The sequence below is a fragment of the Lemur catta genome, chromosome 12 (genome assembly GCF_020740605.2).
Source record: "Lemur catta isolate mLemCat1 chromosome 12, mLemCat1.pri, whole genome shotgun sequence".
Classification (NCBI taxonomy): Eukaryota; Metazoa; Chordata; class Mammalia; order Primates; family Lemuridae; genus Lemur; species Lemur catta.
Window position 1 is genome coordinate 83,227,650 of NC_059139.1, and position 14,736 is coordinate 83,242,385.

Below are 14,736 nucleotides of genomic sequence, written 5' to 3' on the forward strand. Positions count from 1 at the left end.
ATTGTATTTCTTAAAGAAAGTGTTTATTTCACTATTAGATTCTTTAGTCATCTTAAAATCAAGTTTGGGGCCGGGCGAGGTGACTCACGCCTGTAATCCTAGCACTCTGGGAGGCCGAGGCGGGCAGATTGCTTGAGCTCAGGAGTTCAAGGCCAGCCTGAGCAAGAGCAAGACCCCATCTCTACTAGAAATAGAAAGAAATTATATGGACAACTAAAAATATATAGAAAAAATTAGCCAGGCATGGCGGCACATGCCTCTAGTCTCAGCTACCCAGGAGGCTGAGGCAGGAGGATCGCTTGAGCCCAGGAGTTTGAGGTTGCTGTGAGCTAGCTGACGCCACGGCACTCTAGCCCAGGCAACAGAGTGAAACTCTGTCTCAAAAAAAAAAAAAAATCAACTTTGTGTGTAGAATATTACAAAGCTATTATTTTCAACTATCCTGCATTCTTTTCCCCTGGAAACAGCATCCCCCTTTTCTTTTGGAGTACCCTAAGGGATAGAAAAAGACTGAAACACCCATCTGGTGATGGATATATGGTGGCAGAAAGAACTGGCACTTATGCCTTTTGGGGGATAAACCAAACCCAGAAACTGGTCTACTGGGCATATTAAGTCCAATATTTCTTTATTCATTTTCCGTATGATCAGTTCAATGCTGAAAGTGAAGTGTTGAGGTCTCCAATGATTCTTGTATGGAATCTATTTCTCTCTTTAGCTCTGATAGTATTTGCTTTATATATCTGGGTGCTCCAGTGTTGAGTACATATATATTTAGGGTTGTTATATCCTCTTGTTGAATTGACCCCTTTATCACTACATAATGACCTCTTTGTCTCTATTTACAGTTTGTGTCTTGAAATCTATTTTATCTGATAGAAGTATAGCTACTCCTGCTCTTTTTTGGTTTCCATTCACATGGATTATCTTTTTCCATCCCTTTATTTTCAGTCTATGAGTACCTTTATAGGTGAAGTGGGTTTCTTGCAGACAACATATATTTGGCTCTTGTTTTTTTTTTTTATCCATTCAGCCGCTCTGTGTCTTTTAATTGGAGAGGTTAGTCCATTTACAGTCAATGTAATTATTGATCTGTAAGGACATACTACTGACATGTTGTTATTTGATTTCTGGTTGTTTTTTGGTCCTCTCTTCCTTCCTTCCTTCCTTCCTGTCTTCCTTTGTTAAGAGTGATTTTCTCTGGTAATGTGTTTTCATTTCTTGCTTCCTATTTTTTGTATATCTATCGTAGGTTTTTCAATTTGAGGTTACCATGAAGATTGCAGAAAACATTTTATAACCAATTATTTTAAACACATGACAACTCTGCCTGCTTACAAACAAATAAATAAACAAGCAAAGAGAAATCTAACAGAAATTCTACCATTTAACTCCATCCCCACATGCACACTTTTTAACTTTTTGTTGTTTCCATCCATTTCTTTTTATACTATCTCTCAAAAAGTTGTAGTTATTTCTGACAGGTTTGTCTCTTAGTCTTCCTATTCAACATATAAATGGTTTACACACTGCAGTTATAGCAATAGAGTGTTCTGTATTTATGTACTTACTGTTACCAGTGAGTTGTATACTTTCAGATGATTTCCCATTGTTCTTTAATGTCCTTTTATTTCAGATTGAAGAATTCCTTTTAGCATTTCTTGTAAGACAGGTCTGGTGTTGATGAAATCCCTCAGCTTTTGTTTGTCTGGGAAAGTCTTTATTTCTCCTTCATGTCTGATTTATGCAGGATATCATATTCTAGGGTTAAGGTTTTTTTCCTTCAGCACTTTGAATATGTCATGTCACTCTCTCCTGTGACGTTTCCACTGAGAAGTCTGCCAGAAGATGTACTGGAGCTCCTTTATATGTTATTTTTTTCTTTTTTCTTGCTTCCCTTAGGACCTTTTCTTTATCTGTGACCTTTGGGAGCTTGAGTATTAAATGCCTTGAGGTAGTCTTGTTTGGGTTAAATCTGCTTGGTGTTCTGTGACCTTCTTGTACCTGAATGTTGATATCTTCTGTAGGTTTAGAAAGTTCTCTCTCATTATTTCTTTGAATAAATTTCTACCCCAATCTCTCCCTCTACCTCCTCTTTAGGGCCAATCTCTTAGATTTGCCCCTTTGAGGCTATTTTCTAGATCTTGTAGGCATGCTTCATTCTTATTTTTTCTTTTTTCTCTTCTGATTGTGTATTTTCAAATAGCCGGTCTTCAAGCTCACTAATTCTTTCTTCCACTTGGTCAAGTCTGCCGTTGAGAGACTCTGATGCATTTCTCAGTTTGTCAGCTGAATTCTTAAGCACCAGAATTTCTGCTTGATTTTTTTTTTAATTTCAATCTCTTTGTTACATTTCTCTGATAGGCTTCTGAATTCCTTCTCTGTGTTGTTTTGAAGTTCACTGAGCTTCTTCAGCACAGCTATTTTGAATTCTGTGTCTCAAAGGTCACATATCTCCATCACTCCAGGATTGGTCACTGGTACCTTATTTAGTTCGTTTGATGAGGTCATGTCTTCCTGGATGTTCTTGATGCTTGTGGATGTTCGTCGATGTCTGGGCATTGAAAAGTTAGATATTTATTTTATTGTAATCTTCACAGTCTGGGCTTGTTTGAACTTGTCCTTCTTGAGAAAGCTTTCCAGATATTCAAAGGGAATTGAGTGTTGTGGTCTAAGTCTTTGACCATATCAGCACTAGGAGTGCCTCAAGCCCAGTGATGCTGTGACTCTTGCAGACTCCTGGTGGTCTCACCTTGGTGGACTTGGGTAAGATATGGGAGAATTCCCTGGATTACCAGGCAAAGTCTCTCACTGTCTTCCCTCACTCTCTGTGCTGGGCTGCTGGAGTGGGGGGAGGAGTGATGTGGGCCCTCCGTCTCGGCCACCAGCACCAGTCTCACCCAGACCCTGTGAGAGCCAGAGTCTCACACCTGAAGCCAGTCCAGTCTCACCCAGAGTCCGTGTTGACTGTTGCCTACCCACCTCTCATGTTTGTTCAAAACCCCAAGGCTCTTTAGTCAACAGGTGGTGAATCCTGCCAGGACTGTGTCCTTCCCTTCAGGGCAGCATGTTTCCTTCTGGCCCAGAGTGGGTCCAGAAATGCCATCTAGGAACTAAGGTCTGGACTTAGGTGTTTCAGGAGTCTTCTTGGGACTTTATTTTACTGTAGCTGAACTGGTACCCAAGTTGCAAAACAGAGTCCTCTGTGCCCTTCCCTTTCCTTTCCCCAAGTGGAAGAAGACTCTCCCTGAGCCACACTGCCCGTAGTTGGGATGGAAGTGACACAGGCATTGGTTTGGCCTCCACTGCTGGGGTCTCACTGGGTTGGGTGTACCCCAAGTCCACCAGTTCTGAGCCAGCACAGCTGCAAGAGTTGCCCAAGAACTGCAGCCTTTGTGGCTCAAGTGCCTTATGAATTTTGTCCAGGCCCCAGGTTGCTTTTTGTCAGCGGGTGGTTAGGCTAGCCAGAACTCAGGTTTCAGGGCAGAGGATTTGCTGTGGCCTGGCTGATCTGCATGCTCCCTCAGTGGGCACCAGGAGAATTCTGCCCTGTGCTGTGTTCCCCTGTGCCAGGGTGGCCACCGAGTTTCCATGCAAAGTCCCACAATCACTTCACTCTCCCTTCCCCAGCCACACAATTCTCTCTCCATTCAGCATGCTGGTGAGGCACTGGAGGGGTAGGCAATGCAAGACTGTCTTTTCTGCCCTCTTAAGTGCCTCTTTTCCTTAATATAATGTTAAAACCAAGTAGTATGGTCACTCATCTGATTTTGGGTTCTTCTGAAGGTGCTAGGTTGTGTGGATGGTTGTTGGCTGTTGAATTTGGTGTTTGGCAGACCAATTGCTGGAGATTTCTGTTTGGCCATCTTACTCTACCCCCTCTCCATGAAATGTTCTCTTAAGTCATTCGAGGTACCTGGGGACTCCCAACTGTATGATGTGAGAGAGCAGATGAGTTGTGACAAGTGAGGAAAAACTTTTGATTTGAGGAATATGAGCAGTCTCAGTCTCACTCTCCCTTAAGCTAAAAATAATTACCTCTTGAAACCACATGCTATGTGGGCTCTAGACTAAATGACACCAAGTAGCCATAAAATGCCATACACCCTATACTTCAACTAAGTATAGCCAGTCACTAACCAATGTTATTTCTGTAAACCAATGAAAATTCCTGACAAACATCTTTTGTAATCACTCCGTCTTGATTCGTCATCCTTTTTCCTTTAAAAAGTTGAGCATGTCCTTTGTTCTCCAGAGTACTCACCAAGGCAATCTAGAGGTGTGTCCCAGGCTGCAGTGTTCAACCTTGGCCTAAATAAACTATATTAATTTTGCCTTAGCTTCTTCCTTTTAGGTCGACACAAGCCTAGCTATCTTTAGCTTTCCTTTTAACACCCCATATCAGATCAATGGCTTTACCCTTCAAAGTATTCAAAATCCAATCATTTATCTCTCTTATTACTCCCGCGCTTTTCAGGCCCCCCTCATCTCTTGCATAGAGTATTCCCAAAGCCACGTAAGTAGTATTCTGCCCCATCTTTGCTCCCCTGTGAAGAAAAGCCTCTGCCAGTCCATTCTCTGGTCAGAGGCTGACCAGAATCAAAGAAAACTCCCATCCAGGAGGGATACAGTCAGAGTTGGAGAAAGGAGCATCATTTTCCCTTATGAGAAGCAGGAAATTCACCCAGTATCCAGGTTTATAAACTCTGACCTTGAGAAGCCTGAGGAAACATATGTGTGAGGTTACCAGCTTGGGGTAGACCCAGGTATCAGAATAAAGACCATTGGTGACCCAACTTCCAGGAAATGCCAAGACACCAGAAAAGGGAGTGAAATATCCTTTAAGGGATACAACCAACTTACTAGAGGCAAGATAATTTATTGAGATATTAATTTATTTCCTATCTCCAAGTAGAAAACCAAGTAGAAATCTTTTTTTATGTGAATCAGTAGTGAGTCCAATATAAACAATTATATTTAATGCAAGTTCCTCAAGTAAATCTGTCATGATTATTTTCACATAAATTGTTCTTAAATGACTTGGTTGATGATAGAGAAGTGGTCTTCTCTCCCTCCAACCCCCAGGTCCCTGGGCACTTTGCTGTTCCCCCTAACTCGAGTGAAGGGGTTGAGATTCTTTTTCTCAGGGCAGGGCCTTCCTTCACAGATTCACGCCTTTCATGCAACTTGTCACTGAGCTCTCCTGCACTATTTATTCACTAGTTACACTGTTGGCATAATGTTTGTCTTTTTCTTTAAGTTTCCTGACACCAGCTCTATATGGAAAGTCTTTGTTTTTCTGCCTGATTTTCCTCAAGGATCTACTCTAATTTTTACATTTCCTGGCTATGCAGTTTTATGTTTATATTTTTTTAAACTCCTAGGTTAATGAATTTGGAACTTTATTATCCCTTATTCACACATATAACTTTGATCTTCTGCCCACAGGATTATTATCACTATAATTATATTTTTTTTAGAGACAGGCTGGACTTGATCTCCTCATATCCAGTGATCTGCCCGCCTCAGCCTCACTCACTAGTAGCTGGGACTACAGGTGGCGGCCACCCCACCCAACAAGGGATTATTTTTTTTTTAAGCACCTTGTTTTCTTGATTTGTTTCACCAATTAATTTTATAATAGGAGTCACTTGTTTTTACATTTTGAATTAAATATCCGCATTGGGAGATAAATAATTTTTTATTTTTATTTATTTATTTTTTGGAGGACAGAGTCTTCCTCTGTCGCCCTGGCTAGAGTGCCATGGCTAAGAGACTGAGTCTCGCTCTTGCTCAGGCTGGTCTCGAAATCCTGAACTCAAGTGATCCTCCTGCCTTGGCCTCCCAGAGTGCTAGGATTACAGGCCTGAGCCACCGTGCCTGGCCTGAATTTAAAACTCCAATTCAGATAAATCACAAATTTTTTAATTTAGCTCTTTGAATGAAACAAAAATTAATTCTACTACTAGAAACATCTCATTTTAGAGCAGGAGGGGAACTTAAAGATTGTCTAGCACAGTACTTCTCCAGCTTGGCTTACACTGGAATCACCTGAGGAACCATTCACCCAGCCAATTAAATCAGAACCTGGGGGGGCACCTGCAAGTATCAGTTCTTCTGGGAATTCTATCTTGCAGCTGAGTTGAAAGCCACTGATCTAATCTAAGATTTTACTTTTACAGATGAGAAAGCTCAGCCTCAGAGAAGAAACTAGCCAGGTAGAAAATTCAAGCCTCCTGACTTCAAACCTACTGAGTTTTCCACTCCACAGGTTGTTCTCAGTCTTTGGGGTGTTTGGAATCCTCTGTAGAGCATTCATAATTATTTGATAAAGTCCTAGGTTCTACCGCAGACCTAATGAAACAGACTGTGTCACTACTTAGGTAATCCAGACGAGCACCAAAGTTGAGAACCATTGCAGTTTACCTAAAGTAATGTTTTTTTCACACAAAAAGAATATAACTGAGATTTCTCTCCTCCATTTTTTAAATTGATTGCTCTTTGTTTTTGTTAGATTATATTGTTGTTTTTAATGTACCATAATCCAATTTAATAATTCATTAGTAGTTTAATTAGTCTTAAGAAGAAGCGCATTTATTGAAAACGCTCCATTACTCAGGTACTATACTAAGCTTGTTATATGTACTATCTCATATAATCTTAGCATTAATCCATAAGGAAATATTATGATTACAAAGAAAGAACTGAGTCAGATTAAGTAACATGGTCAAGGTCACACAGTAACTCTGAGAATTTATAAATTGGAATCATTGACAAAGATGTCCAGTGCCAAAGTACTTGTCTGTCTCCTTACACAAAGCACTGAGTAGATATAAATATATAAGTCAGCAATATCGGGTACAAAGAAGACCAGCATAGACAGCACTGAGCTGCTTTCAAATCCTGTATTTTACATTAACTCCATTTATCAAGAGTACTGGCTCTGCTGGTCATTTTTCTGGAAATTTTAATTTCAAAATTTGATACAGGAAACATAATAAAAGATCTGAATAGGCTAGTATCATGAAAAATTGGTCAAGGAATTGCCTCCAGTACATTCTAGGTTCAAATGATTCTGTGACTATATAATTTCAAGCATTCAAAGAATGGATTATTTCTATGATTAAAACTGTCATGGAAACATGGAATGCTGTTCAGTCATTTTATGAAGTTAGCAAAATCCTAAAGCCTAAAACTTGACAAAGATAGTACACAAAAGACCATTTATATTTATCATTATACTAAAAATATTAGCAAACTGCCTTTAGTAGCAATTAATTGAATCAACATGATAGAGTAGAATTTATCAGGAAAATGGGAGAATTGTCTTATATTAGGAAATCTATACATAAAATGCATTATACAATAGGTCTAATAAGAAAATAATTTTCATAGTTTTAAAAAATGCATTAGAGAAAATAAACAGCCATTACTATTTTAGATAGAACAGTTCTTTTTAAAATTAAAAAAAAAATCTTAGCTAGAAGTAGAAGGATTTGATTTGTATCTACCTATCTTGATCTTAAAAGATGATAAAGGAAACATTACCAACAGACAATCTCAAACCTAGAAGTGAAACACCCCCTTCCATTTAAATAAAGCTAAAGCCAGACTCCAACTGTCACCATTATTATTTAATACTATTTCCTAATTTTCTAGCAAATGCAATTAAGTATCAAAGAAACCAAGTGTAGCATTTCAAACAACAGAAACTACACTTTGTATATGATTTGGATTAATTCACAGGAGACTGGTAAATTTATTTACAGTTTGAGCAAATTCTGTTTCTGTTGACATTTTACAAATGAAAAAACACAGTTTTCTATAACATACATGTTTCACAAGCTTTGAAGTCACCGAATTTATTGCTATGATCCTGGGAGATTAACTTAAAAACTCTGTAGTTGAACAATTGATTATCACTGAGATACTCTTCCTCAATTTAAAGAAACATTAAAAACAAAAGAATTATGAAAACAAGAAAAAGAACATATATGTAAATGTAAATAAGAGAAAGTCCCTGATATAAAATGGCATAGTATTGACATATAACCTATGCACATCCTCCCATATACTTTAATCATTCCAAATTATTTTTAATATCAAATACAATGTAAATGTTATATAAATAGTTCTTATACTTTATTGTTTAGGGAACAATGATAAGGAAGAATGTCTGTACATGTTCCATAGGCACTGTACTCTTGTTAATAAAGTTGTTTCCTGAAAGAATATAGGTTAAGGCTGGGCACAGTGGCTCATGCCTGTATCCAAGCACTCCGGGAGGCTGAAGTAGGAGGATTCCTTGAGGCCAGGAGTTCAAGACCAGTCTAGGCAACATATGGAGACCTCATCTCTCCAAAAAAAATTTAAAAATTAGCCAAGCATGGTGGTACATGCCTATAGTCCCAGGTACTGGGGAGGCTAAGGTGGAAGGATCACTTGAGCCCAGGAGTTCAAAGTTGCAGTGAGCTATGATTGTACCCCTGTACTCCACCTAGGTGACACAGCAAGATTGTCTCTTTTAAAAAAAAGATAATTTAAAAAAATAAATAAAATTATTCTAAAAAATATGTTTTTAAAAAAGACAATTGCAAACAGTTAAAACATAAACTAAAAAGGGTTCCCTTTCATAATAGAAAGATGAAATACCTAAGGCTAACACTAATAGGAAATGAGCAAGTCCTATAAGATGAAAAGAAAGAAAACATCACTGGGTGATATGAAACATTTTAATAACTAAAGATGTATAGCATTTGTCTTTATAGAAAACTGAATATTGCTAACATGTTACTTCCCAAACTATATAATGTTAATGCAAACCTAAATGGGGCTTATTCACAGCTGCTGAAAATGTAAAATGGTAAAACTAATATGGCAGTTTCTTAAAAGTTAAATATACAGTTACTTTTGGACCTAGCCCTTTTACTCCTCCCCAAAAGAAATGAAAACATATATTCATACAAAGACTTGTATTTGAATGTTCATAGTAATTTTATTCACAATATTTCCTATCTTAGTATAGGCTACTATAACAAAAATATCATAGACTGGATGGCTCATAAGCAACAGAAGTGTATTTCTCACAGTTCTGGAGGCTGGGAAGTCCAAGATCAAGGCACAGGCAGATTTTCAGTTATTGGTGAAGGCCCACTTCCTGGCTGTCTTTTCTTTGTTACTTCCCATGGAAGAAGGGCAGAGGTACTCCCTGGGGCCTTTTTTATAAGGACACTACTCCTATTCATGAGGGTTCCACCCTCATGATCTAATCATCTTCCAAAGGCCTCACCTCCAAACACCATCATATTGGGGATTAGTTTTCAACATATGAATTTTGGGGAGACACAAACATTCTGTCCATAGCAATCTCAAAACTGGAGGAAAAAACACAAATTTCATCAGTAGATCAAAGGATAAACAAATGTGATATATTCATACTAATGAAATAATACACAACAAAAAAAGAGGAATGAACTGCTAATACATGCAACAATGTGGTTGAATCTCAAAGTCATTAATGCTGAGTGAAAGAAGCCAGACACCCCATATGATTCCACACATAAAATTCTAGAAAATGCAAACTAATATATACTGACAGAGAACAGATCAATGGTTGTGTGGGGCCAAGGGCAGAAGGGGGGTTATATGCAATGTGGTTCAAGGAAACATTTACAAGTGATAGAAATGTTTATATATTGATTGTAGTAAAAGTTTCATAGGGATTATACATCTGTCAAATGTCATCATTTTACCTTGCAAATGGATACAATAAATGTATGTAAATTTTACTCAATAAAGTTTTTAAAAAAAAATCAGGTTGGGGCCAGATATGACAAAATAATTTTTTCTTATATGAGAATAGCAAAGAAAAATTTGATAATAAATGGTAATGAGTAGGTCCTGTCAAATAAAAAACAAATCTAGACTTAGTAAGGAGTTTAAGTCCTTTGTTGGAAGAATTACTGCAAGGAGGGAAAGGGCCTCTTGCAACAGGGGAAGGGAAGTTACTGCAATAGTGAGAATTCTCTCACTATAATATCTGTAGGCTTCTCAAGGGTTAAGTAAAAAGAGTTTTCTTTTATACAGAGAAGTAAACAAGGCTAGAAAGAATTGGCTTTGGGGAAGTGGAATAAGAGAGTGGGACTGGAGAATGTATCACCCTGAGACCAGCCCATTTTCTGGAGCTGCTGTTCAAGAGGGGTTATATGTTGGCTCAGGCTGAGAATGGGCCAAGGTTCGGGGGCCTGCAGGATGGACAGAATCTTAACCAAAGTTTGATTAACAAGCATTTTGTTCCCATTGATCAGTGGTACAAACCAGTTCAGTTCATTAGATATGAGGCAAAGAATGGGAATTTGGGGTCTGTGTCCAGCCTTGTCATAGGTAAATAAGGGGGGCATATGCGAGTCTTATCTAAATTAGATGGGAAAGGGTGCTTTTTTGCAGCAAGCCCTTTCTGAAACACAAAAGGATGGGGGGGGGAGGCGGGATTCTTAACCTTTGCTCTTTTCCAGGAGTACAGGACTTAGGTAAAATTTAACACTGTCAATGTCTAGGCAAGGCTGCCATGCTGCACAATTCTGAGGACATTTTATTCTGTTTCTATTAATAGATAATAATGCATGTGAAGCTATGATAATTAAGACTAATCAATGGAACAGAACAGATAACTCTTGAAAAGAATTTATTACAATATATAGAACCTAAAACATGATAAAGAATATAATAGCAATCAATGAAAAAATCAGACATTATTCAAAATATAATGTTGGGAAAACTTAATCTTTGGATAAAAAGCAAGTTAGAGCTGGGCATGGTGGTGCACACCTGTAGCCCCAGCTACTCAGGAAGCTGAGGTGGGAGGATCACTTGAGCCCAGGAGTTTGAGGCTACAGTGAGCTATGACTGAACCACCACACTCCAGCCTGGACAACAGAGCCAGACTCCATCTCTATTATTTTTTTTTTTAAAGAAAAGAAAAGAAAAGAAAAGGAAAGAAAGAAAGAGAGAGAGAGAGAGAGAGAGAGAGAGAGAGAGAAAGAAAGAAAGAAAGAAAGAAAGAAAAGCATTAGAACTGCACATGTTATCAAAAACTAAAACAGGTAGCAAATAAAAAGTTGAATTTTAAAGTGATATCATCTTTAGTAAACTCAGAAAATATGCCTTAATATTTTGCAGATATTTATACAGGGAAGGTCTTTATCAGCATAAAGGCAATGCATCAAAGACATAAAGGAAAAACATTTATTTAATTACATAAAACTATAAAACATTTGTATGCCAAAACCAACATAAACAAAATTTTTAAACATCTAATAAAATTCACTACTACCTTCCCACCCATAAAGAAGACCAGAAACAGTCACTTGCCTTTGACTTGGAAGTGGTTACTGATACGGGGAAAGGAAAGATTTGGAGGGGTTATATCACGGGACCATTGAGCACACATCTAAAAATCAGCCAATGTCCACAGATATGATCATAACCATTATTAAAATGCTAATTTATAATATCTCCTGCCTGGAGCCCTCCTTTCCCTTGTCTTGATGCAGCAACCAAAAAGGTAAGCTTAGCGCAGCAGGAGGCCTCTAGAACCCTGATCCAGCCCTGTTATTTGCATCCATTCTGATTGGTTCAATCTAATGTGGTACTAACTGTTAAGTATTTGTAATATCACCCTTGATTGTATAGATATCACCCCAGAGAATTTTCAGTACCAATAGGAAGAACCATCTCTTCCTTCCCTTCTTTCCTCCCTGTCCTGCTGACGTAGAAATATGTTAAATAAGTTTACTTTTGCAATTACCTAGAGGGATGATGAAAGATTATTACCTGAAAGTGTTCAACATAAGGAGATTAGGATAGTACCCAATAAAATAACTATCTGTAATGCTAAATAAAACACTTGTCAATAAGGGTGGGAAGTGAGGAGAGGATGGGAGAAAAGCAAACTTCAAAGACAATGGATGGAGAGGCTCCAAAAAGAGATGATGAAGAATAGGCCCATCCCCACTACCCCTCAGCAGGGATTCCAAAGCTAACACCAATGGTCTAGGCTATAGATATTGTTCCATATGTCAAATAATCTAAGGGGACAAAAATCTCACCTTTGAAATTCCTTGAGGAACATCCTCTCCTGAAAGCTTTGAACCCCAAGAAGCAGTTGGGTCTAACATGTCATCTGTTGGCATCTCTTCATTTGAGCCAATAACTAAAAGTCATAAGCCCTGACCCTGTTTCTCCTTTTGAATTATTCTGTGTTTTGGATTGAAGTGTAGAGGTAAGTATAACTTCATTTAAAAGCATCCTGGAAGTTTACCTATTGCTCTTCAATCCTTAAATATCCTTGAGGGAAAATGTTGCAAAATAGTTATTAGTAATTATTCCAGTTCAAGTTATATATTTAGTATATGGAGTCAAGATCCTTGAGCAGAGAAAGCTTCACTTTTGTTCATCTGCTTCCTCCAAAGCAATAACCCTGTATGTGAGCACCGATAGTAGCCTGCAAAGACCTTGAGGTCAAGAACTGTGTTTCATCACCCCACCCTTTATGTACTGAACCCAGCTCTTAACAAGGAGCCTCAGAATGGTGCTAGAAATTCAGCCTAAGACTGAAATATGGGAGAACAAACTATCCTCATATAACTATGAAATTCTAGAACCACTGGGCTTGTCAGGGATAATCTTCTATATCCTTATAGCTAAGAAAACTAAGGACTAGACAAGTTACTAATGAAAGATTTGACAGCAGTGCAGTGCTAGATAGAGCCAAGTCCCCACTTCCTTTTATGTATTTTCATAAAGGTACCACATAAATAATTAGGAGAAGTGAGACTGTAGTAGTGCTACCTATGAACCAATCATTCCATGCTAGGTACAACATAGTACCTATGCTGGTTCTGTAGATTTAGCATAGCTAAAAGTGAATATCTTTTATTTAGACAATTGTAGAAATCTAACGTCTGTAGATTAAATATCAGTATTATATCAATGTTAATTTCCTTATTTTAAAATTGTGGTTGTATAAAAGAATGTCCTTGTATTTGGGAATTAAATAATGAAGTGTTTCAAGACAATGAAGCATTGTGTCTGCAACTTAAGTGGCTAAAAAAAGGTGTATGTCCTCATTAGTATAGTGGTGAGTATAAAAAAAAAAGCGTGTGTGTATGTGTGCGTGTGTGCACGCGTGCGTGTGTGTGTGTGTGCGTGTGTGTGTGTGTGTGTGTGTGTGTATGAAGAGAGAATGATACAGATACTGCTTTGTACTAAGGTGATAAGAGAGAGATGGAAAGAAATGCACAGATTAATCTGTGTAATATGTGTAATATGTGTTTTAGGCATAAAGTCAAAAGATTGGCTGGTGGTTTAAATATGTAGGCTAAATGAAAAAAAGAATCAGGGGAAACACAGATTTTTGGCTGGAGTACCTGAGTGATAATGGTATCATCAAATGAGAAAAAAAATACTGGGGTAGTCAAAGTAGGGGAGAAAGGTGGCAAAAATAGATTACCAAGATCTCTGTTTGTCCATGCTATGTTTGAAGTACCAATGTTGAAATTAAATGGAGATATTAAGTGTGCATTTGATAGAAGAGTCTGGAATATTAGGAAAAGGTCAAGGATGAAAAAACAGATTTTAGGCCCTTTTGTTACAACAGGGGGTCCATTCGTTGTCTGTGGTGCACGTATCATGCCCTTGCTGTATAAACCTGTGTTTTGCTCTTGCTCTGTAAACCTTTCTTGTCTTTCCTCAATAAACTTGATGTCAGGCTTGCCTTGCAAAAGAAAAAAGAAAAAGAAAAAACAGATTTTAAATCAATGCTTGGTATTATTGAACATGCTTTTAATTTAAAAATAAACAGGAATTCAACTGTACCCTAGATATACTTAGTGTTTGCCTGATTTCAGAAGGGGCAGCAAATAAAATGAGCCATCACTGTTCTATATACAGCTTTTACTATAGCTAGAATAGCTCCATGAAACCTTTTCAAATCCCTCTGATTGTACTGTAGACTTCTAAGAGATCTATAACTGGTTCTTCTATAAACATCTGTTTTTAGTTCACTGTTTGTGGAGGTGGGAATTGGTGGTGAAAGGAATGAGGAATGAAGAAAAATTTGATAATTCTCAAAATAAAGGTAAATCATTGAAATAGCATATGTACGATGTAACAGAAATAGAACTCTAAAATAAACATCCTTTGAATTTCATCATAATACAAACCTAGAAATTCCTACAAAGATGAACATGATATAGCCTTGCCACTGACATATCCCTTTGAACAGTCTGAAACAGAGCAGCATTATACTGAATTCCATGCTACAGCAGATGGTCCCATAGCAAAGCCCTAGTGTTATTTCTGAAAGTATAACTTACATTTATATAGCATTTTACAATCTATAAAGTCCTTTTACCAACCATATTTAATTTTATTCTTCCCTACAGCCTTACAAGGTAAATAAGATATATACTATCATTTATATTTGACAGATGAGGAAAAATGACAGCCTCTGAAAAATGAAGTGGCTTGTCTAAATTAACAGGGCTATTTTAAGTCATAAGACCGTGCTTAGTCTGGGAGGCCAAGGTGGGAGGGTCACTTGAGGTCAGGAGTTTGAGACCAGCCTGAACAAGAGCAAGACCCTATCTCTACCAAAAATAGAAAAACTTAGCCGGGTTTGGTGGCACATGCCTGTTGTCCTAGCTACTGGGGAAGCTGAGGCAGGAGGATCACTTG